At 37.7% G+C, this 24,525-nt stretch overlaps 1 long non-coding RNA gene across 1 annotated transcript in view; it reads right to left on the bottom strand.

The window, feature by feature from the left end:
* The window catches only part of LOC128316293 (uncharacterized), a 32,534-nt gene extending 9,401 nt beyond the window's left edge, over positions 1 to 23,133 (bottom strand). The window contains exons 1-2 of the long non-coding RNA XR_008299938.1: positions 22,844 to 23,133; positions 18,337 to 18,440 (exon numbers count right to left, since the gene is read on the bottom strand). This is a non-coding gene — a long non-coding RNA (uncharacterized LOC128316293). The remainder of the gene's footprint in view (positions 1 to 18,336; positions 18,441 to 22,843) is intronic.
* Positions 23,134 to 24,525: the final 1,392 nt, after the last annotated feature.

Below are 24,525 nucleotides of genomic sequence, written 5' to 3'. Positions count from 1 at the left end.
AGAGGAAGATTAAAAAATAAATAAAATAGCAAATAAGCAATAAATAAAAGATAAAGCATAACAGGTGGTCATAAGTGCTCTAAAGGAAGAGTGGACAGAGAGGGAAAACAGCAAGTAAGAAGGGCTGGTAATAGAATTTTAATAGAGTGATGAAGGACCCAGCAAGGAGGTGACATTTGAGGCAGGCCTAGGGGAAAAAAAAGTAAGAAACAGGTCATGAGAGACAACAGGAAAAGCAAATGCAACAAAGTGGGAGCCTCCCTGGCATGTTCAAAGGATAGCAAGGTAGGGAGGGGAGTAGATCATTAAGGAACCTTGCAGGCCATTGGAACAATGTTGGCTATTACTTGTAATGAGATGTGAAACCATTGAAGGGATTTAAACAGAGTAGTGTCATGATCTTACTTACATTTTAATAGAAACATTCTTGCTCCTATGTTGGGAATAAATTTAAGGCCAAGGTGGGAGCAGGGAGAACATCCACATGAGAGAAAACCTAGATAAGAGAATGTTGGCTTGTACCAATGTTGTAACTATGAAAGTTGTGAGAAATGGTCACAATGGGAGCATATTCTTAAGTTAAAGCTGCCCAACTATGCTAAAAAATTATTTCTGAAGTCAAGAATGATTCCTACACATTGCCCTGACAACTATAAGAGGTACAGGGCTATTTCTTATGGAAATGGGAAAGGCCACAAGAAGAGGACATTTGGGGGTACGCTTATCCTAAGAGGGTAAGGTGAAATCCTGGGGGTTCTAAAGATCCATCATGGTTCCCCCTAAAGCCTCAACATCAGGTCTACATGGCTTTAGGGCTTTCCAGTGCTTAAGAGTAGAACTCTACAAAGCAAAGCAAAGTATTCCCTGTCTGGTCTAAAAGCCCCTCCCAAAAGGAGAGTGAAAGTGGGAAATCTAGAAAGGCATGAAAGAGAAAGGAAATCCAACTCTGGTCCATGAAACGCAAAGAAAAGGCATATGACTGTCAAATTTCAGACTGCAATTACTCATCATCCAAAATGCAACTTTAAATCCCTAGTGCACAGGAAGAAGGAAGTTAGATGAAAACAGTATTAAGAGATGGTAGAAGCAAGAGGGTATCACAGAGAGAATTCAGAATGACAGATAGCCAAAATGAAAGAAAGGCAAGCAGGCAAGAAGGGATGGAGGCAGTGAGGGAGGGGGGAGTCACCAGAATGATATCAGCACTCAATGCTTTTGTGTCATTTCAAATACCTTGTGGAGAACAAAACTAGAAGACCTTTTCCTAACATTACTTGCAAACGTGCCCTTGATGGTTGCTGGTTACTTATTAGCACTCATTTTAGTCTTTCCCCTTCTTCCTTTTTGGCCAAGAGTGTTCCCGCAGTAGATACTAAAATGTATCTTCTATCCCTCCATTTTTCTGCTCCTGAGGGCTATTGTGCTGGTACCTAATGCTTAGGGCCGCGACAGCTGCCCAGTTAGAGGTGGCAGTGATATCAGGAAGACATAACCAACACTCACCGTCACGGCAGGAGTAACAGAGTGTGGGCCCTTGAAGACCCTGTGCCAAGGAACCAACTCTGGGACTTTAGGTTTCTGGATTTCTTCTTCCACAGGATAATTTCTATTGTTTGAACCACTGAAGTCAGGGGTTTTATTATTTGTAACATAAAGCATTCCCACCCGAAGCACTTGCTCTGTACCACTGGTTCTCAAAGTGTGATCCTCATACCAACAACAAGAGTCTCACCTGGAAACTTTACAAAAACACAAGATTCCCCAGGCCTACCCTAGCCTCTGGAGATGAGACCCATCAATATAGTTTAACAAGCCTTCCAGGTGATACCCCTACAGTTCTAGAACCCCTGCACTGTACTTTAAGCAGCAGGGGCAGAAGGATATGAAAATTTTCATTCAATTCTCCTGAACTCTGACTCGGAAGTGCAGGGTCTATCAGGGCAGAACAAAGAATCTATTTCAACAGAAAGATCTATGCTTATATTTTGGAGACTGTAAGCAGTAAACCTATGGGCAAAATCATGAAACATTTGAAACAGCCCCAGTCTTTGCCACTTTCCTGAGTATAATTATTCATGAGGGATATTGAAAACTTAACTACAAGGAGGAGAAAAAGGTATTAAGTCCTGCTACAGGCTCAAGAAAGGTCCTTCCCCTCAATATGCCACATCAAGGCCGAAGCTAATTTCACAGCCACTGCTAATACCCTTTCTATATGCATATTTTAACCACCTCACCTATAATCCCAAACTTGGTCCCAGCTGTTAAATTTATATATCAGTTGCTGGCAGCAGCTAAGTTTTTAAGCATGGCCAATCATATTCTATACATTCTGAATTTAAAACATTTGAAACTAATTTAATGGTTATGTCTAGCATTAGATATTTTAAGTGCCGCAATAAAGTCTTATTGCTTTCCTGACTTGTGGAACACATAATACAATTGCCACTGTGTGTTTTGACTGTCAAAATGATTCATTACATCCTGTATGAAACTTTTTTTTTTTTACAAAGGGAGAACAGTTACATCAAATAATTTGGACGGAAGTTTAAACCCAAGGTCATCAAAGTGCTTGACACACCTCTTGGAATTCATTGAAATTCAAGTACATTCTCTGAAATGATTTGAAGTCTCTTCCCAAATACACCAGTCTCCTGAAAGCCACAACTTGCCATCGTGCTAACTGAGCTGTTAAGCAATTATCAGTGACAGCTGTAGCTCAGGGATACGCCAAGCAAGACCTGCACGCAGCCAACTTTTCGAAATTCTTTCAGCTGACAGTTACTGGATTAACATCTGACACAGTTCAACTAGCTCCACTTTATTTGTGATAATGGGGTCCCCAGATACAAAATCCGCTGAGCACCTACTAAGTGCCAAGCTCAGTGCTGCATAAATCCACACATATGACCCCACACACATTTGTCATCACAATCTCAAGAAGAGGAAACTGACTGTTACCACAACTCTAGAACTCAAGATATTTGAGTTCAGATGTCTCTGATTCCAAAGGGCTGCTGCTTTTTTTTTAAGGTTTTGTGTGTGTTTAGGGTTATTTTTTCCCCCTAGGGTTTTGTGTATAATAATTTGCCTAATTCTTAAAACCGTTTTGTCACATGAGAAGCCTATATCCTAATGTTTAAGAAATAGGACACCTTCCACATTTCACTGTAAATTTGAGAACGAGATGTCCCATTTTGAGCCAGTCCTCGACTAAATCATGACTACATTAAGCTCAGGGGCTGTCCCACTTCCTTTAGGGAGAAAAGAGAGTAGAGAAAGAGTGGGTAAAGAAGGAAGGCAGGCAAGGACCCAGGCACTCACCCAGTCCCTACCCTGTGGTAGCCATGGTGCCTGATCATTTCTGCACATGTTAATTTATTTAACATTATTCTCCCCACTACCCAATGAAGTAGATATTTGTTCCAGTGGTGAAGCTGAGTCTTAAATTGCTGAGATAATTGCCCGGAAATTAGAGGAAACTACTCAGAGGTACAACTGGGATTAAAATTTAGTTCTGCTTGATCAAAAGTAATTGCCTTTCCCTTCACACCTTTAGGATATATGCACTCCCTCCTCCCTCTCTTCCTGGAGTAAAGCTCTAATAATAAAATTTTAGGCAACAGGGCAAGTCCCCTATTCCCCACTGTAGACAAATGCTTCCTTTGGCCATGCTGGCTTTGGTCCCGATTAATACTGAAAAATATGTGACTGCATCAATCAAAAACTTCATTTTTAGCCAAGCACTTGAACTGCTATTCTCTTTACTGCTGAGCTCCGTACTTGGGTTTCACCATCTTTGATTTCCCCCGGGCATCTTTTTAATGGATTCACCGTGAAAGCAGGGTTGAAAAGAGGAAGACAACCAACTAATAAGTTTACAGTATTATGATTGGAAAATCAATGCAGCTCCCTTACAACACATACATTTTATTTAAAATGCAAATATTAATTACAGATTGATTTACATGAAGTATTGCGCAGGCATTTTCACTAAGAAACTGCTGGTTTGTGGTCCATTCATTCCTTTACCAGATAGGAACTTTACAAAATCTAGGACGCATTAAAGGGACTGCTTTATAAAATCAGAGTAGAAAAATTCTTACTGTAATGTTTTCCTTCATTTTAACAGGATTCTCAGCAGTTTCCCATGCTGTACTTCTCAGCACTCATTTATCAAAATAAAGAAGGTTTAGACCTCCACATACAGTTAATCTGCAATGATTGTCAAATGTATTCTAATTGATTTAATGCCCATTAAAATTCTATTTTGACATATAAGACACCCAGACATGCAATAAATAAATGATCAGTCATCTAGCACAACCAGAAAAATCACATTGATTATAAATTATTCAAAGTGAAATGGTGTCTCAGCAAAATCTTTAGACCCTCTCTGAGAATTAGATAAATAAGGAAGAAGAAAAATCAAGATTTTAAATGGATTTGCATGGCCAAATTGGTATTATGCTTCAAATGCCCATTAATAGTTACAAGAAAATAAGGCTACAACAAGCTTAAGTATTTACATTACTCTTGCTATATTCCACGAAAGAAGATAAAATCAAGAATGTTTCATTAAAATTATGAAGATTTTTTATTTTGAGGTTTAATGTTAGACCAACTACTTTCCCAGAAATCTAATATGCCATGAAATGAATCTTGAAAAGCATGAAGATATTTTCAAGGAAACAAGATGAATTTTGTGCTTGTGAGAAAAAAAAAAAAAAGGAAGCAGACACACAAGACTTAACACACGTTAAGCATTTCACTCTTTGAGAGAGAGTATGTGTAGATATATCTATACATCAGAGAGAGACAGACAGAGAGAGGGAGAGATCAAGGGAAAGGGAGAGCATGAGAGCAGAAAATTTGGAAACATATGAAAGATTTGGCATATTTGACCATGTTAAGTGTGGTAAGGAGCTTGTCAGATGATAATTTACAAAACTGGATTGGATGAATCTAACAGCCAAGTGAAATGGGCTGTGTGCTCACCAATCATCATTTCATCATTGGGTTCTCTTGGGTTAGGCTAAATTTATGGGAATATTCAGCAAAGATCAGAAACACAAATCATCTGATACACTGTGTCACATATTTATGTACAAGGATTGAAGTAAAAAGAAAAAAAAAAGCTCAGTTAATGTGTGGTGTTCATTGTAATTTTGTCCAGCACATCTAAGTATTCATTCCTTTGGGCAAACTCACTTTCCCAGCCCTTCCAGGATGGCTTAACCACATGTGGCTCAAGAGGTTCAATCTGTGCCTGAGACTGAGGTGAATAGGTTACAATTATTGATTCAGAAATACATAGGTGACTGACTTCCTATCACTAAGATGCAAGAAATTTATTGTGGCTTCTAAAAAGGATGTTTACGCACCCTTATGAGAGACTTTCTAGAAGGGAACTTCTCTCTCCCTAATGTTGACCAGAAAACATCTATCCCTGGGAATGGTTGACATCATTACTTAAATAAGAAAAAAATAAGAATAAAGCTGACATGGGGTGCCTGGGTGGCTTGGTTAAGTGTCAGTTAGTGTCCAACTTCAGCTCAGGTCATGATCTCGTGGTCTGTGGGTTTGAGCCCTGCTTTAGGCTCTGTGCTCACAGCTCAGAGCCTGGAGCCTGCTTCAGATTCTATGTCTCCCTCTCTCTCTGCCCCTCCCCTGCTTGCTCTCTGTCTCTCTCAAAAATAAACATTAAAAAAATTTTCAATAAAAAAAAAAGAATAAAGCTGACACTGTCAAAGGCAGTACAAAGAGACATAGATGAACTCAATAGCTGATGAACTGAAAGAGCCACTATATCAAACCAGGCTCAGAGACTCTTACCTTTATATTTACTGATATATAACCAGTGAACTATCTTCACTGTTCAGGTAAGTTTGAGATGGTCTTCTCTTACTTAGAACCAAACCCACTAAAAGTGATGTAATTTATAAAGTGTCAATTCAATCAAAAGCATGTATTTAGCTTCTACTTTTAAAAAGGAACTAACATTTTGGGGCACCTGGGTGGCTCAGTTGGTTAAGCATCTGACTCTTGATTTCAGTTCAGGTCATGATCTCGTGGTTTCTGAGATCCAGCCCCACATCAGGCTGCATGTAGACAGCGCAGAATCTGCTTGGGATTCTTTCCTTCTCTGCCCCTCCTCACTACACACGATCTTTATCTATCTCTCTCAAAATAAACAAACTTTTTAAAAAAAAAAGGTACTAACATTTATTAAAATAAAAAGGGTCATACTTCCAGACTACATCCAGATGATAAAATAGAACTCCACATCACTCAGCTTTTATTACATTACATGATCCTAAAAGACCACCCCAAGATTCCATGGCTTATATCAACACAGGATTATTTTTCACTTTGGTTACAAGCCCATTATTGGCCTCCCCCATGTTGTCTTCATTCTGAACACCTGTTTTTGTGGTGTAGCCTTGGAGACTAGCTTACAATCTCAACAAGCAGCAGAGCCTAACATATGGATCTGCCCAATTTCTTAACACAGTCTCCAGCCCCACTCATCTGTGGGGTATATTTAAAGGCCCTCCCCAAACAGAGAGACTGAACAGTGACCTTTACCAAAGACAAAACACAAGGAATGGCCTACTCAATTGCAAAGCTTACCCTGAATACTGTTAGGGCACAGCCTGAGGCTATATCTGAACATCAAGTCATGCCAGTAGGACCATCCAGGCAAGGAATACACCCTAAGACTCCACCCACCTAGAAGTGATTGTAGATCATGGCACTCAGTCCTGCCCACTGTGGAACACAACTAGTGGCACCACCCTGCCAGAGAACATGGCCTAAAAACCTACCCAACCAGAGGAGATTACAGAACCTACCAAAGGCCCCATCTGGTTGTGGTAAATAGCCAGCAGGCCCACTCAATCAGCGATCAACCCAAAAGACCCACTTGAAAACAGAACCCAGTCAGCAGGCTCACTAAACCAAAGAGGCCACCTACAGGCACCCCTCAACCCCTCACAATTAGAGCACAGTCAGTGACCTTGCCCAACTAGAGACCCCAAAAGCAAGACTCACCTGTTCACAGATACTACCAGATGTACCATCCAGTATGCCAAGCTGACCTACTGGTAAAGATCTTTCCCTGCTGAAATGAACCTATAAAGTCTGGAAGAGGAGACCACTTATTCAAATGTACAGATACCAATGCATATACAAGGATCATAAAGAATCAAGTAAACATGACACATAAAGGTAACTAATAAAGTTCAATGACTGATCCTAAAGAAATATGGATCTATAAACTCTTTGAAAAACTAAATTCAGAATAATTCTCTTAAAGAAGTTCATTGAACTACAACAAAAAGGCAATTAAGCAAAATTAGGAAAACAATGCATGAACAAAATGAGAAGTCCAACAAAGAAGCAGAAACCACAAAAACAATCTGAGATGAAGACTATAATAGTTGAACTAAAAAATTCAATAGAGTAAAACAGCAACTTTATTACAATATATAAATGTATCAAAATAATGCACTATGAACCTTAAATTTACATAATGTTACATGCCAAATTTATCAATAAGAAAAGAATTCAATAGGCAGTTTCAATATCAGACTCGAAGAAGAAAGAATCAGTGAAGTTGAAGACAGATCTTTTGACATTATCTGAATTATATGGATTATGCAGAAGAGAAAGGGACAGAAAGCACATTTAAATAAATAATGGACAAAAATTTTCCAAATTTTGGGTGAAAAATGGACATCCACATGCATGAGGCTAAAAGGAGCCCAAATAAGTTGAACTTGAAAAGTTCTATACTGAGACACATTATAATTAAGTTGTTAAAAACCAAAGATGAAGAAAGAATTTTGAAAGCAACAGTAGAAAAGCAATTCGTCACAAACAAGGGAGCCGCCTCCCCTCCCCAATGTTATCAGCAGTCTCACAGTGGGAATTTTGCAGGCCAGGAGACATGGAAGATATATTCAAATTCTCAAACAAACAAAACTCAACCAAAACTATTATATCTGGCAAAGCTGTCCTTTAGAAATGAAGTAGAAATAAAGAATTTACCAAACAAACAAAATCTAAGGAAGTTCATCACCCCTGGACCAGCTGCACAAAACATGCCAAAGAATATTCTACAGTGGAAATGAACAGAGGCTAATTAATGTTATAAAAACATATGCATGTGTATAACTCATCAGTAAAGGTAAATGTAATCAAACTCAGGTTCTCTAATATTGTAATGGTAGTATGTGAACCACTGTAAACTCTAATTTAGGAGTTAAAAAATAATAAAAATAAACTAGCAACAATAGTTTGTTATTAGAAACACAATATAAATAAGATACAAATTATAACATCAATAACCTAAAATGTGAGGGGGCGAATAAAAATTTATGTATTCTATAAATTTATTATCAGCTTAAAAATGGGATGTTCTAAGGTATTTTATGTAAGTCTCCTGGTCACTGTAAAGGAACAGCCTTTAGTAGAAATACAAAAGATAATAATACAGGTGTCAAAGCATACCACCACAATATCATCAATCATAAGAAACACAGCAAAAGAGGAAGCAAGGAACAAAGTATCTGTAAAACAGTCAGAAAAAAATTAACAAAAAGGCAATAGTAAGACCTTATCCATCAGTAATTACTTTGAATGTAAATGGATTAAAATTCTCCAATCAAAAGGCCTAGGATGACTGAATAGATTAAAAAGATCCACAGAAAGCTGCCAACAAGAGGTTCCCTTCAGCTTTAAGGTGACACATAGACTAAGAATAAAGGTGGTCAAAAGGTACAAGCTTCCAGTTATAAAATGAGTAATTTCTGCCAATCTATTGTACAGCAAATATGGTCTTGTATTGAAGGGTAAAAGAATAAACTTTAAATGCTCTCACCAGCCCCTCCCAGAAAAGGGTAACTATATAAGGATGTGTTAACAAAATGAAAAAGAGAGAGGGAGAGAGAGAAAAGAGAGAAGGAAGGAAGAAAGGAAGGAAGGAATTTTCAGTGTACTATAGATATAAATGAATCCTATATGTCTGTAGAAGAAAATAAACACACACACACACACACACACAGGATTGGAAACTGCAATGGCATGAAACGTCTCCCTGACAACCCTAGACAGTAAAAGTCATTCTATCACTGCTTTAAAATTACGAAGTAAAAATAATTTTTTAACCTAGAATCTGTGTGGTCCTAAACACTCAAAGTTAAGGGGAGAATAAGGATATTTTCAAACAAGGTCACAAAAACTTTGCTTCCAAAGTAACTCTTCTCAAGAAGCATGGAAAAGACATGCTTTACCAAAAGCAGAACAACCGAGAAGGAAGAACACATGGGAGCCAGGAAGCAGTAGTCTACACGAGAGGAGCGCAATGTCATCACCTCGTACGTGACACGTGGCGTAGATCTAGAGAGCAGCAATCAGCATTAGAGGAAACAGGTAGAAGTCTCTAATCTCCAGGACTGATATCCCCAAGGGAACCGGTGGGAGTTGCGTCTGATTGACTTGAGAGGCCAAACACACAAAAAAGGCAGCATCTTCCAAGGAAAACAAGACTGTACATCAAAGCAAACATTATCACTGAGTGCAGTGTAGTTCACTTGTCGATAATATTTACATATTATCAATACTATCATATTAACAATATTACCAGAGGATGGGGACAGGGAGCTGCTTTTTAAAATTAGAATCCTCATGGTACTACTTGACTTTTAAATTATGTCCAGCTATTTCTCTAACGTAAAATATTAAATTTAAATAAAAGAAGTAACGAGAATAATTTAAATGCTTAAAGTTCTTTCCACAGTTTTCAGTCTTTCAAACGAGCTTCATTTCCTGTCTCTAAGACGAGAAGCTGGGCCAAATTCTTTCTATGTTCTCTCCCAATTCTATTATTTATTCTGTGTCCATGTGTCCATAGTTATAATTTATCTCATTCCACTGGTGAAGAATTATGAATGTGTAAAGAAATACACCAGTGGATTCATTTTTTTTTCCTTGAGACTTTTTCCAGAGTTCACATTTGCTGAGTTAACAGGTTGTTTTTCAGGAACCATTTAGGCATTGTCCTTATATTTCTGTTGGTGTAATGTGGCTAATCTTTATCTCTGTACTCCAACCTTTAAGAAGACTCATATCCTTAAAAGCTGACAAATGTCTGTGAATTGCATCATAGAATGATCTTTTAGGAAGGAGATGGTTCCCTGGATACCAAGTAGTTCCCATTTCCTGAATTTGCCCACATTCTAAGTGACTTTTAAGACATATTTTTCTTTTTCTGAATTTATAGTTACATTTTGAAAATGAATCTTGTGCTAAAACTAATGATATAGAGACAACCCTGACGGCTTTATGACAAGGTGAACTCCAAAATCAAAGATGCCCAATTTCCTTTTTCACATTAAAGGTCACATTTACAAAATGTCTCTCAAAGGCACAAGTATGCTTGTCATCTTTATCAAATAAGATCTGGATGTATTGATTCAGTCATTTTGATTGGTTACCCAACTATAAAGGATATGCCCTACCAGGAAGATTACCTAATGCTACATTACATCCTTTTTACAGATACTAAAGCTGAAAAAGCAGAACCAATTTGGCAGAGTTGCTCCTGAACTCTTTTATGGTACATAAGTTTCACCTTTCTTATATAAAGCCTCTTAGAACCCACGAGCAATTATATCTGAACCTTCCCCACTGAGACAACTAATGCTATATTATAGAGATGATCATGTGAATTTGGCCTATATATTTTATGGCTAAATCAATCAACCTTTTTTAACCTTTTTTTTTTTTTAATTTTTTTTTTCAACGTTTATTTATTTTTGGGACAGAGAGAGACAGAGCATGAACGGGGGAGGGGCAGAGAAAGAGGGAGACACAGAATCGGAAACAGACTCCAGGCTCTGAGCCATCAGCCCAGAGCCTGACGCGGGGCTCGAACTCACGGACCGCGAGATCGGGACCTGGCTGAAGTCGGACGCTTAACCCACTGCGCCACCCAGGCGCACCATCCTTTTTTAACCTTTAATGAATGGAGATATCCACATTTTTTCTCAAAATAGCAAAGAATTTTTTAAAATACAATGGAAATGCATCTGATGTGCATTTGCAGTCAAAATATTCTAAAACAAGGTAAGAAGTACTGTACTTTATGTAAAATATTTTCAGCCTTAAATAGAAATTTAAACAACCAGAAAAACTGTTAAAGCTAATATTGAAGTACTGGTTGAGCATCTCCTTGGTAACAGTCTGTGTGTAACGAGCCTTGATTGGCCAGAGGTTAAACTTCTCACAAGGTCAGGAAGGATTCTTAGTGTATTCCTCCTTCAAAAATAAATCACTGCCCACTTGTTTCTGTATTATGCTAAAGAAGGTAAAATGGGAGTTTTAATGCTAAAGCATTCACTGATCCTGAAATTTGAAACTTGCAATGGTTAAATATAGTTTAGTTTTAAGAGTAAAAACCCTGAGTAAAATCAGCATTTTTTTAAAAAAAGGAAGTTATTATTTATATAGCTGAAAAGTCCAGTCCAAAGTGTGAAACGCTCTCATAGGATTCAGTTTCCTTCTCTCAGCAACGCGTTCTTTGTGTTGACTTCATTCTCAGATTGTATAGTTAAGAGAGCCAGGTATGCACCCTTCCTGACAGCAAGGGGCCAAATTTAGCAAAGAAAGCACATGCTTCCCTCCCCCCAACAGTCCCAGCAGACATGCCCTTGGCTCTGGTTGGTCTCAAGCCCATCATTAAACTAATCCTTGTGGCAGGTGAATGTGTTGCTTGAGGGGTCCAAGACTGAGTTACAGGTCTGCCAATTCAGCACACAGACTAAGAATGGGAGTGTGAAATAATAAGAAATATATATATTGGTCTCTTCCCCGGGTTCCTGCTAATATTTTGTTCTTGGTCCTGTTTTCTGACACAAAGCTCCTAAAACCCTTGTAATTTCTTAAGTGATACAGAATTCCTAAATCTCTTGGGATTTCTTTGGTGTTACAAGTGTCTTTTGTTCTAGGGATGCCTGGGTGGCTCAGTCAGTTAAGCAACTGAATCTTTTTTTTCTAATTGTTTTACGTTTATTTATTTTTGAGAGAGAGAGAGAGAGAGAGAGCACACCAGTCAGGGAGGGACAGAGAGAGAGGGAGACAGAATCCAAAGCAGGTTCCAAGCTCTGAGCTGTCAGCAGAGCCCCATGCAGGCATCCCATCATCTGAATCTTGGTTTTGGCTCAGGTCATGATCTCACGGTTTATGAGACTGAGCCCCAGCATCAGGCTCTGCGCTGACAGCACAGAAACTGCTTGGGATTCTCTCCCTCCTTCTCTCACTGCACCTCCCCCACTTGCACTCTCTTTCTCCCAAAATAAATAAATAAACATTAAAAATAAAGAACTCGGAGTACCTGGGTGGCTCAGTTGGTTAGGTGCCCAACTTCAGCTCAGGTCACGATCTTACAGATCACGGATTTTGAGCCCCAGGTTGGGCTCTATGCTGACAGCTTGGAGCCTGGAGCCTGCTTTGGATTCTCCGTCTCCCTCTCTCTCTGCCCCTCCCCTGCTCATTCTCTCTCTCTCTCTCTCTCAAGAGTAAACATTAACCTTTTTTTTTTTTCTAAAAAGAAGTGTCTTTTGTTCTAATAAGGTGACTCTCAGTGGGCTCTTGTGTGGGTGCTCGTCACCAGAGGCCACTCCATTATTAGGAGCTTGGGACTTTTAGCTCTACCTTCCATTTCCAGAGAGAGGAGGAGGGAAGGAAGTTGAGTTTAATGAATCGTGTCTACATAATGAAGCCTCCATAAAAATCCCCAAGGTACTGAGCTCAGAAAGCTGCCTGCTTAATAAACAAATCCACATGCCTGGAGGGAGGTGCATGTGTGCCTCAGACCCTTTTGGACCTTAGCCTATGTTATCTCTTCATCTGGCCACTCATCTGTATTCTTTATCATATCCTTTATAATAAACTACTAACCTCTCAGTAAATATTTCCCTGAGTTCCGTGAGCCATTCTAGCAAATCACCAAGTCCATGGTTCCCAAGATTTTCCATTTATAGCCAGTTGGTCAGAAGTACAGATAACAACCTGAGACTTGAAATTGGCATTGCAAGTTGGGGCAGCCTTTTGAGACTGAGCCCTTAACTTGTGGGATCCGACACTAACCCTCACAGATAGCATCACAATTGAACTGAACTATAGGACACCTGGCTGGTATTTTAAAAAAAGTCAGTGTGAGAACAACCCAACAACTTTGGGGACTAGGAGTAAAGTATTTCGTGTAAAGGAATGTACAGTGGACTTTTTTCTAGAGAGGAATGTATGATTCTCCAGAAGAAAAATGGAATATTTGTCCCCTCAAAAAATAAATGGATACTGGATAGCAAAACCAAAAATCATCTGTTAAAGGCCCTGACTGCTCTCTCATTCACTTTCTACCTAAGTACAACTTCCAATTTGCTCCATAAATTTTTTTTAGAAAGTTTGTTCACTGCTAGAGTTTTGTCAGTGCTGTACCAGAGAGGGCTCATAATCTCCTTGATTCACAGTTTCATCTAAAACATAATTTTTGTGCACCACTCGCCTCCCCATGCTATTATAAGTTTAAGAGGCACAAATGAAGTTCTTAACTATGATAACGACATAACAATAATCACTGGTGTCTTCTATTCATGGTATATTCTAGTGTGCTAAAATTTCTGACGCAAATACACGCATTTCAAAATTTCGATCCTTAAAACCAAGAACTTAATGTTGTCATATGTCACCTTTAAAGGGCATAGTAAATTCATTTTTCAGATTAAATATTAATGACACACTGGTTTAAAAGCAAATTTCCACTTTCAAAAAAATAATCAATAGTTTTCTTTTACAAAGGACCTTCTAATCTGTATGTTCCTCAATTGCATTTGAAGAAGTAATTGCATATATCACCTCGAGTTTTACAATGAGGCATGGTCAAATTGCTTATCATATAAGATTATGCAGCAGTTAAGACATAGGACTGATATCCAGGAAAGGAAAAGCCCAACAACTCCGTCCAGTCAATGAAAATCCAGGGGACAAATGGCATCCCATAAGCTGTTGTCAGATCTTCAGACAAAGAAGTAGTTTCCAAAGCCCTTTTCAATTTCATGACCTATACAGAGTCACCTTTACATGTGACTTCCATGCATTACTATTATTCAAATAAGACTGTAGGCTCTTTTGACCACCTCTTTTGAAATAATCATTTGAAAACAAAAGACTTGACCTACTACATCAGACTGGTCTGCTCAGTCTAGATTTCTTTCTGACTGATTCCAAGTGACTTCATGTGACACGATACTCTGCAGTGAATACATCTTTCAAACACCCTAAGCTTCCTTTGGTAACATATTATATATAGTTAATTCCCACTATTCACTATAGTTATGTTGTGTAAAGTCATTGTGAACACTGAATTAATGAAGACTGAACCATTGCTTCTAAGCAAACCTCAGGATATGGGTCCTATGAGTCTCAACCAATCAACAGATAATCTTGTTCTACGTGTATTTCTGTTTAAAGCCCCCCCCCCCCGTTTTTTGTTGGGGGGGAGGCTTTAAACAATACATATATTGTTACACATATTGTTGAATCATTAACATTGAACTCACAGCCAACAGCACTAGAATTCATGCCTGAAGGAAGCTTATCTAACACGTGTATTTTCTCTGTAAAACACATTGTGCTTCCTTGCACTTAGGTACACTGGCCAGCACTAGGGCACTATCCTTGGAGATCACTGTAATGACAAAATCACCAATGAAAAGCATGAACATGTGGAATCTCCATACTGTTTTCCACAGCTTCTGTATCACTGTGCATTTCCACCAGCAGTGTACAAGGGGTTTAATTTTTACACATCCTTGCCAACATTTGTTGTCTTTTGTAATTTTTTTGATAATAGCTGCGCTAACAGGTGTGGTTTTGATTAGCAGTTCCCTGATGATTAGTGACACCGAGCAAAAAACATGGGACTAAACAGACCATGAAAAGGACACTTGTTTACAGTATGAAGGCTGAGACAAGAAGGTGTAGGCATCACTTTGTTCAACGTCATTTGGGAATACAAGCTCCAGGTGACTCAAAGTTTTTGCGAATCTGCACATACCCACGCCTGCAAAAGCATGGTAAGTATTAATTAATCGGGGGATTACAAATAAATTTTAGCATGCAGGTAAGTTTGAAAATATGGTGTCTATGAATACTGAAGATTGACTATATCTTCTATCCATGACTTTTTTTAATCCTTCTTTAATTTTTATAATGTCCTTGTTTTACTAGCCACTAGGTAAACCAATATTTTATTTATTCTGAATTTATCACTCTTAAAGCTTTTATAGCCATCTTTTCGTTACTCCCCTTTGCTATTTTTTAAAGATTTGAGCAAGGTATGTTTTGTTTTTCACTGTTTCATATTCCAACTCCATTTTGACGGAACTAGCACAATGTACACGTTCATGTGCGCTAATACGTGACATGCTGCCTTACTTTAGCTTTTTAGATGCTATGTTGCCCTGTTTCTGTGTTAATAGCTCAGTTCACGCCATAAATTAGACATCAGTTGAGATTTTTAGGCTTCTCTAAAGTGGCAGCTTCTAAGGACTTGAGGCCCACACGAGATTTACATGATACTGGTCTCTTTCTTCTAAATCCACACTGAAGACACAATCAACAGGTACCTCAAACCAGAAATACGAGGCCAAGAACCAACTCTGAAGTACTTCGACCCCCTCTATCATAAAGAGAATACTTTTTCTTAACTGTATAGTTTAAGACTATGGAGAGCCACCAAACTCCCAGCACCTTTAAAACTGGGTCCCCAAATCCATTTCAATTCCTGCTATAACTCTTTTCCACTTGCCTGTGCTAATTAGCTGTATTTTTAAAAACGGGAGAAAATATTTCATATCTTAACTTTTAGTAAAAAAAAAAAAATGTCAAATATTCTACACCTTTCCCTTTTACCAAAGTATTTACTTGTAAAGGATTAAAATAGTTACTTTGTGTCCAATCTAGATTGTACTTTGAAATATTAGCCTGAAGATATGTGAAGAAAGAATCCTTTTGTTGAAATGGTGCTCAGAGACTTTCTTGAATTTTCTTCATAGCTCCTGTTTCTAAATAGCTTTCTCTTATCCTTTCTCCCTGCCTGCCAACACATGATACTTTTTTGCCTGGTGTCATCTCACTTGCCGCTCAGCGCAACTAAATTTCTATCCCAGAGAAGCTGCAGCAGATCAAAGTTCAAATTTATGTTGCTTTATCTTTGTTCCTTGTGTCTGAACCTTGGCCTAATAATCCACAGCATTCATTCTAACCACAGGGAAGATCAAGATGGGGATAAGGGTTGAGTTAGTGCTGTAAAAGATAAAAGAATCAAAACCAACATCGATAGTGACTTTTGTTTGAAAGTTAGCAGTCCATAGGTGGTTCTTATCTAAGCTACAGTTGACCAGTTATTAAACTTAGATATTTTGTGTGGTCTGTTTTGTTTTGTTTTTTACCTATTTCAATGTTTGAGGAAACTAACTGTTCTCTGGATTTGCCGTTGAAAGCTCAATCTTGGGAATGGAAACTATTATTTTAGATGTCAACAGCATAGGTAAGGAAGTCACATAAATTTGAAATAAGAATGTAGGCTGCTCTATATTATCTGTTACATAAAGGACCTCAAAGTTGAAGGCAGAGTATCCTAAGGACAGAAAATCCAAAGAGGTCATCCTACTCATTTTCAACCCTCATGACATCTGTCCCTTTACCACTGGAGGCAGATATCAGGACGGGCACACTCTGACTCATAAGAGCTCAGAGGTGTGCATCTCTTCCCAAACTCACTGTCAATAAATTTGCAGTAGCTTGAAATTGGCCATGGTGGAGAATTTACAACTCAAAAATCAGAAATGATATGAATCAGGCTTCTTTCTTGAAAAGACACTTACTAAATATTTACCAGCCCACCACTGTTACAGCTTATTCTAGCATTTGTAAAAGGAGAAAATGTCTATTTCCCAGATCAGCTGGCTTCAGAAAGGAGTAAGACCACAGCTCAGTAGATTGATTCATTAGGTGTTAAGCCTTCTGGCTTTTCCCTTCAACCTACACAATGTGAAAGTCACAAATTGCCCCACAGGCTACTGAGTGGTTGTGTGATCGTCTGTGATAAAAGGTTACTAGACAAACACTGCTCCAGATGTCAGAACTGGACACCCAGGCTCCTTTCACACAGTCCAAGATGGCAACCTCCACAGCCCAAGCAGAGCAGGATGAAGGAAGGAACAAAGAAGAGAAGGTGAATGGCAAGGACTTGCGACCTCCTGAAAGGGGTTCAAAATGATTATAACCTATTACCCAGAACTTGGCCATACCAAATTGCAGAGGAAATAGAAAAACAATTTTACCAAGTATTTATTTATATGTACTAATATGACATGTTTTTCTTCCCTTCATATATTAATGTAGAAAACTATATTGACAGATTCTCTAGTGTTAAAGTTAAATCACTCTTGAATTTCCGGGATCGTTCTGTCAATTTAAATTTTACCACAAAAAGATGTTGGTTTATTCCTGGTTTTTTCTTCTTGACAAATTTTTGCAATCTGTATTTTTCTTTTTTTTTTTAACGTTTTTATTTACTTTTGAGACAGAGAGAGACAGAGCATGAACGGGGGAGGGTCAGAGAGAGGGAGACACAGAATGCGAAACAGGCTCCAGGCTCTGAGCTGTCAGCACAGAGCCGGATGCGGGGCTCGAACTCACGGACCGCGAGATCATGACCTGAGCCGAAGTCGGACGCTTAACCGACTGAGCCACCCAGGCACCCCAATCTGTATTTTTCTAGAATATTGTACATTTCATCTGTGTTCAAATTTGTGAGAAAAAAAGGTATTCAGAGTGTTTTCTTACGCCTTTTGAAGTTTTCAGAGTGTCTGTATTTATGAGTCCTTTTTCATTTCTAAAACTATTTAACCGTGACAGTTTCATTTTCTCAGTAACATCTGATGGCATTTCCTCTGTTTTAACTAACGTAAATTATTTTATTGCTTTATAACCACACTGTGTTGACTCTCATTTCCTACTGGATTCTGGTCCCTTCATAACCTCCCAACCAGACTGCATACCACTTAAGTTAGTAAACAATCCCATTTTAATATTTAATGAGCGCTTACCTATTTGTATTTGTCAAATTTATTTTTTAACTTATTAATTTTTAACTTATAATTTAATCTCAAAATTAGTAATCACTATATTGATTATTATTGGTGAGGTAATTCTTATTGCTGTTTGTCACAGCCAATGGTTAGATAGAATTACTCCTATACTTACCAGTTCTTTTTACACATGATTGCTTCTTAAATCCCACTTCCTATTTCTGGGATCAAGGTCCTTCTTATTGAAGTACAACCCATAGTAGCCCATTTGGAAATTATCTGAAATTTAAAAAAAAAAAAAAAAAAAAAAAAAAAAAACCTTCTCAGGCTCGCTTCAGTTATTCCTTTTTTACTTCACCCTTAAATGTTACGTTAGCTGAGCTTTGACTTTTAGGTTCCAGCTTCCAAAGACACTGTTCCTTCTAAAAATACTCTAAAGATAAAAGTCTGTTATCAGTATAACTGTCACTCTTTTTAAATAATTATCTTTTTTCTCTGGTTGCTTTAAGTTCTTTGTCCTGTGTTTAATATTCTGTAGTTTCATTGCAGTGTCTCTACACAGGATCTGTTCTATTTATCCTATGTCTTAAAAACCAGGGAGTGTGTGGAGTTCAGATTCTTGTCTTTTGTTTATTTAAGAAAATTTCCACCCATTATGTCTTTGAGGACTGCCTCTCCCCTAATTCTCTGTTTTCTCTCTGTAGACTTCTAATTGATTACATTTGGTGATCTATACGTTCCATTCATATTTTTTAGTCTGCCATACTTTCCATTTCTTTATCTTTCTGGAGTCTATTCTGAGCCCCTCAGCTACATCTTCTGGTTTACTAAATCTCTTTAGAGCATTGTCTAATATTTTCTATAACCATCAGTCATTGCTAATTTCAATGACTATATTTTTTATTTCTAGAAGTTCTGGTTGGTATTTATAACAGTACTGTCTATTCTTTCTTCATAATCTTCATTATAGTTTCAATTTTCTATTGCTGGAAAAATTTCAAACTGATGTTGTATACTCTTAGATTTTTATTTCTAATTTTGAGAGTGCCAATTCTCCCATTACTACATCTGTTGACTTTACCTTCCAATGGTTCCCTTCCTTGTGAGGGTTATAATTTTTTAATTGTGCAATTGCCTTTAATGCAGATTGCTCACTTTGAGAGTCCAGTGTGCCTAGTTCATGGATATGTCCACATGTAGACTGCTTTCTCCTTCTTTTTCTGGAGAATCTGTTATTTCCCCTCTACTGGATTAATGTTTAAGGCTGAGTTTGGGTTTTCCACAGCAAGCATGTTGTGTAAAATCAAACCTCACTTCCATATCTTGGTATTTGCTCTCAGGGAAATTCTGTAATTTTTTCACTGACAGTTTGAGATCTCACTGCTTCTGCATGTTCCATAGTTTTTCTACCCTGCTTAATTGACTGGGAAGCTCTTCTAGGATCTCAACTACAAAACACTGGTTGCAACTTTCCACTTAGTGCAGGACCAAGACCATAAACCCTGTTCCCATGTTCTGGTTAAAATTACAGCCTCCTCCAAAGGCTTATATCCTTGTCTAATGCCCTATGGATTGCTTTAACATCCACTATAATTCACAACTATTCTTTTCATCTTTATCTTTTAAATCTGGAAATGTCTCCTACCTTTCTTCTTTTCTCATGAGCATAGTAATATTTAAAAATTCTTTTATTGGGGCACCTGGGTGGCTCAATTGGTTGAGCATCCAACTTTTGATTTTGAGTCAGGTCATGATTCCAGGGTCATGACATCAAGCCCCTTGTTTGGCTCCGCACTGGGCATGGAGCCTGCTTAAGAGTCTCTCTCTCTCCCTCTGCCTGTCTCCCCTGCTTGCTCTCTTTCTCCAAAATAAAATTTTAAAACATAGTTTTATTATATTGTATTATATCCAGAATTTCTCTGCATTTGTACTAGTAGCCTAGGTATGCATCAGCTTAGACCATCTTTAGAGTTCGTCTTTTATAAAAGAATTTCCAGATTCCCCATTGCCTAAAATATACATGTAAATCAGTGGAGGGAATTTCAGTTAACAGACACCATGTTATGTGCAGTATCACCCCACCCCGCGACAACTGCTCTAATTTGTAACTGGGTCAAGCTTCTCCGCCTGACTCCCTCCTCTTTTTTGGGAACAGTTCTCCTTGAGGAAGCATCTCAGTCCCTCAGGCAAGATCTTAACACATATTCCCTATTAGTTCTCAGACATGTCTCATGTAGTTTGTACACTAAGCATAAGCTCGATCTGGGAACTCCTTCTATGCATAGAGAGCATCTCATAAATGAAATATGTATGAACAAAGTAAAAAGGTCCTCAATCAAACAGTGCACATCATAGTGCAGAGAAAGAGATAAGACAGTATGAATCATGAAGAAACAAAGAAAAAAGAATACTGTTAAAATCAGTACCTTAGTCACTCTAGTTAAATGACACCACAAAAGTTTTCTTAATGAAAAGGAACTAGACACATCAAAATCCAAGGCAGGTCTTTTACTTTTCAATCTGGTCTTTCGGGTTTCTCTGTGAATGATTTTATCTTCTTTCCAGTTGTGTAACCAGAACGCAACACTGTTGGTTTAATTGGATTAATCAATCCTTGGTTATTGGTCATTATCAACCAATGCATGGCCTTACTTAATTTAGTGAATTTAAAAAATATAATGGCCAATTTTAATTTACTGTTCAAAACAAGTACTTGTAAATTAAGAATAATTTAAATCTACCTATGAACTCCTCTTTTCTTATCCCATGCCTAGTTCTCCCCCCTTCAAACCTCCTCCTGGTGATAACACCTAATCTGAATTTATGCTAATCATTTTCTTCTACATATACCAAAACAATACGTTGCTTACTCTTTCCAGCTTTCCAACTGTGTATCCAATTGTACAATTTTTCTTTCAAAATTATACAATGAATATTATCTATTATTACATATATTTATAGCTGAAGTATCCCATAGTGGAAACATACAACTTATCACTATTAGATAAATATTCAGGGTTTTTTTTTTTTAATTTTTTGCTCTTAAGAAAAGGAACGTGGGGCGCCTGGGTGGCGCAGTCGGTTAGGCGTCCGACTTCAGCCAGGTCACGATCTCGCGGTCCGGGAGTTCGAGCCCCGCGTCGGGCTCTGGGTTGACGGCTCAGAGCCTGGAGCCTGTTTCCGATTCTGTGTCTCCCTCTCCCTCTGCCCCTCCCCCGTTCATGCTCTGTCTCTCTCTGTCCCAAAAATAAATAAAAAAACGTTGAAAAAAAAAAGAAAAAAAAAAAGAAAAGGAACGTTACTTTTCATTTCTCCTGGTGCTTCTGGATAAAACTGTCTCTTGAATACATAGCTGGGATTGGAATTGGTACATTTTAGGGCGAGCAATCAAAGTAGAATGGCCAATGCTTTTACGCGGATTTATTCCCAGCATATAAACTACCAGCAACATGTAAAGGATCCAGCTAATCCATATCTCAAAATTGGCAACTGTCAGACTTCTCAATTGTTGCCAGTTTGAATTTCTCCTTCTGTGAAATACCTATTCAAACATTTTACTCATTTTTATGTTGTGCTGTGTTTTTATTGATTTGTAGAAGTTTATTTAAATAATCTTGTCACTAGTATTATGTCAGGTATTTATATTATATTTCCTAGATTATAGCCTCTGTTTTCAGGTTTTTCAAGGTGTTTTTGGTAAACAGAAGTTCTTAATTTTAATATAACAAAAGTACTCATAATTTCTCTACCATTTGGCTTTTTTTTTTTTTTTTTTTTTGCATGTCTTAAGAAATCCTTTGTAATCCTAAAACCAGCAGGACATTTCCTTATATTTTCTCCTAAAAGTTTTAAACTTTGGCTTATGGTAGTATGTCTTTAATCCATTAAGGATTAAATATTTAGTGTGGTGCAATGTAAAAATTCAATTTTCTTTTCTTTTCCTATGGTTAACCAGCTTTTCCAATTTCATTTAGGAACAGTGTCTCCTTCACCAAGGATCCATTTTGTCACTTCTGCCAAATCATCAAGTTGCAAATATGCACGGTCTATTTCTAGTCACTCTATTTGTCCATCTCTGCATGAACACCATACTGTATTAACTACTATAGTTCCATAGGAGTCTTAACATATGTTAAAGTAAATACTTCTTCATTCTTTTTTGTGGTGTTTTGACTTTTCATAAACCTTTATTCTCCCTTATAAACAAGAAAATTATCTTGTCAAGCTTCATGAATAACTCCATTGGGATATTTTCTAGCCCTGCATGGATTTTATAAAGAAATTAGAAAAAAGTGAATTATTAATGATATTAAATCTTCTCATCCGTAAATTGGATATAACTCATTTGCTGAGTCTTCTTTAATGGCTTTAATAAAATTTTATAATTGTATATCTTGCTCATCATTTGTTAGATTCATTTACATGTATTTTATAACTTTGGTCGCTATTATAAATGATGCTTAAAAACTTTTTTCTGGCAAATTAGGATATAGTTGATTTGTTTGTATTAATCTTATATCCAGTCATCTTGCTCACTTTTTTTTTTAGATCTAATAACTTCAAATAATTCATCAGATTATTTTAAATATTTTTAGGTAGACAATTATATCAAGTAAATACAGCAATGGTTGCATTTTCTACTTTTTAATCTTTATGCTTGTACTTTCTTTCTGTTGACTTACTGCATAGCCCAAACTTCCGGTTAATTCTTAAATACAAACAATGACAAGGGCATAATCTGGATCTTTGTTGCTTTTTAAAGGAATTCTGCTCATGTTTCTTCCTTTAGAAAGATGACTGTTGGGGGCACCTGGGTGGCACAGCCAGTTAAGCATCCAAGTCTTGATTTTGGCTCAGGTAATGATCTCACAGTTCGTGAGCTGGAGTCCTGCATTAGACTCTGCTCTGATGCTTGGGATTCTGTCTCTCCTTCTCTCTGCCTCTCCCGCATTTGTGCTCTCTCTCTCAAAATAAATAAATAAACTTTAAAAAAAAGATGATTGTTGTATCCATATAACAAGTGCTGTATATTATTAGCATTATCTATAGCCTTTTTATTGTTAGCTACTTTGTTAACTATTGTTAACTTGATTTTAAAAAACTGCATTCCATTCTTATTAATAATTTCTGTATTTTCCCTAGTATTTATAGTATATTTTTAGTACAGTACACTATAGTAAATACTATATATGATAGTATTTACTCTTAACATTTACACTATAGTCTTTACAATTACTTTTGCCTTCTTATCATCCTTCCTTCCTTCTCTATAAAAAAAAAAAAAAACAAAAAAAAAACACAAAAAAACAGAATAGGGCACCTGGGTGGCTCAGCAGGTTAACCATCTGAATTCAGCTCAGGTCATGATCTCGTGGTTCATGGGTTTGAGCCCCACATCGGGCTCTGTACTGACAGCTCAGAGCCTGGACCCTCCTTCGGATTCTGTGTCTCCCACTCTCTCTGCCCCTCCTCCATTCACACTCTCTCAAAAATGAATAAATGTTAAAAAAAATTAAAAACAGGATACATTTTAAATGATTTATGCAGGAATGAAGTTTCACCTACCCCAACCACCAACCTGAAAAACCAGTACTTTCAAGTTATAGTAACTGCCAGCTGAATAAGAAGCCATCTTGAGTAAAACCGCAGAGAAAAGGAACATTTACCTCCTTCTAAGATCACAGGCGCTGAGGACAATGTAAACCAGGAGTACAAGGAGTCAGCTTGGCTAAGATGTGCAGAGAGCCTGCCTGATAATTAATAAGCTACCCAAGAGGGAAGTGAAGCTGGGAAATGGAGAGTGACAGTTCCCCGGTCCAATAATGCTTGAAAAATAACCTTCACCTTTCAGTTATACGTGCCCAAAACTCCTACCCACATCGACCACCTTTATCTCGACCATGTTGATTTTCATTTCTTTCACTTACAGTCAAAAGAATGCTAAACATCACTTTGGTTTTTTTTAAGTTTATTTATTTATTTTGTGAGAGAGAGAGAGAGAAAGAGAGAGAGATGAAGACAAGGGGGTGGGGGGGATGTCCCAAGCAGGCTCTGCACTCTAAGCACAAAACCCATCAGGGGCTCAGACCCAGCAACCCCAAGATCATGATCTGAGCCAAAATAGGACACTCAACCACCTGAGCCACCCAGGCACCCCTGTTGTGTTTTTCTTAAGTTTTTTGTCCAAGTTTTTTATTAAATTCCTGTTAGTTACAGTGTAATATTACTTTCAGATGTAGAATTTAGTAATTTGTCACTTACATACAACACCAAGGGCCCTTCTTAATACCCATCACCTATTTAACCAATTCTCCCCCACACCTCCCCTCCAGCACCCTTCTGTTTGTTCTCTATAGTTAAGAGT

This window comes from Acinonyx jubatus, chromosome B4 (genome assembly GCF_027475565.1).
Source record: "Acinonyx jubatus isolate Ajub_Pintada_27869175 chromosome B4, VMU_Ajub_asm_v1.0, whole genome shotgun sequence".
Taxonomy (NCBI): domain Eukaryota; kingdom Metazoa; phylum Chordata; class Mammalia; order Carnivora; family Felidae; genus Acinonyx; species Acinonyx jubatus.
The sequence above is the reverse complement of the archived record's forward strand: the minus strand, read 5'-3'. Positions and strand labels throughout refer to the sequence as shown.